At 28.5% G+C, this 1,156-nt stretch overlaps 1 protein-coding gene across 2 annotated transcripts in view; it reads right to left on the bottom strand.

Annotated features, from left to right (window-relative positions):
- LOC119590746 (N-acetylglucosamine-6-sulfatase-like) overlaps positions 1-1,156 on the bottom strand; it is an 8,604-nt gene that overhangs the window by 4,912 nt on the left and 2,536 nt on the right. The gene's annotated exons all lie outside the window — the stretch shown is intronic.

Below are 1,156 nucleotides of genomic sequence, written 5' to 3'. Positions count from 1 at the left end.
GACATGATAACTTTGCACTTTTTTTTTTCTTTTTTCAAATAACTTTTGAAAACTAGCAATATCTATCTTCACTCCAGCACAGCACCAACCCTCACTACATGTACCCTTTCTCACAACTGCAACTCTTCCAACAGTAAAGAAGAGATGGTTATCACAGCCAACAGACTGTAATCAGGCTCGAACCAGGTGAAACATTTCTCCCAGGTGATAAACTGTGATGGCACAAGAGGGTTATATATACATCTCTCTCTCCCCCAGTTGAGTATATTTCGATTTTCTTTTTCCCTTCTTAATTTCTCAGCATTTTTACACATTCCTTCATGATGACACAGCTGTGCAAACACAGAGTATCCAAAAGAAACACCTGTTCTGAATCTGCCAAAAGATGTACATGTGTATTTAGCTTGGTATTACATGCAAATAAGATAGTAAATAAAACATGAAGACACATTAATGGAAATGTCACCTAATGTTTCATCTAAATTTATTCGATCATTTTATATGTTACATATGTAGAGCCAAGTTTTATGAAAAATCACAGAGCTGAAACCTTGCATGAATAAGTTTTAAAAAAATCACAATCTCATTGCTTTTATACATCATTATCAAAACTATTATTACTATCAGCATATTATAAAATAAATAAATAAATAAAAAGTCATCTTGAACCATTTCATGATATTCCACCTTAAAATTAATTTTAGCTTACAATAATTTTAATATAATCAATTTACAACATACAAAGAGGCAATCTGTAATGCACCTAATACACACTAAAAATATATTTTTGTTGCACCAAAAATATATCTACAACACCTATCGATAAAGTGTTTACAGAAATATAGCTAAATTAAGCTATTATTAATATGAATACAAAAAAACATGAGTATGACATTACTTTTGATACTCCTATAGTATATACTTACAGAGATTATGTAAATTTCATTTAGAAAAGCAATACTAGTTCTACATAGTAATATTATGTACTAAACTGGAGTAACAATTATGCCACTGTAGTAAGAAAATATAAATAATACAATAATACCTCCATGTAAGTGAACAAAGCCTAATAAAAAAAAAGAAAAATATATCAATTCATACATAAAAAATAAATCAACTGATGATAATAATTTTTTTTTTACAAAAAATATAACAC

Source organism: Penaeus monodon, chromosome 27, assembly GCF_015228065.2.
Source record: "Penaeus monodon isolate SGIC_2016 chromosome 27, NSTDA_Pmon_1, whole genome shotgun sequence".
In the NCBI taxonomy this organism is placed as follows: domain Eukaryota; kingdom Metazoa; phylum Arthropoda; class Malacostraca; order Decapoda; family Penaeidae; genus Penaeus; species Penaeus monodon.
Note: the sequence above shows the minus strand (reverse complement) of the source record. Positions and strands in the feature narration are given on the sequence as shown.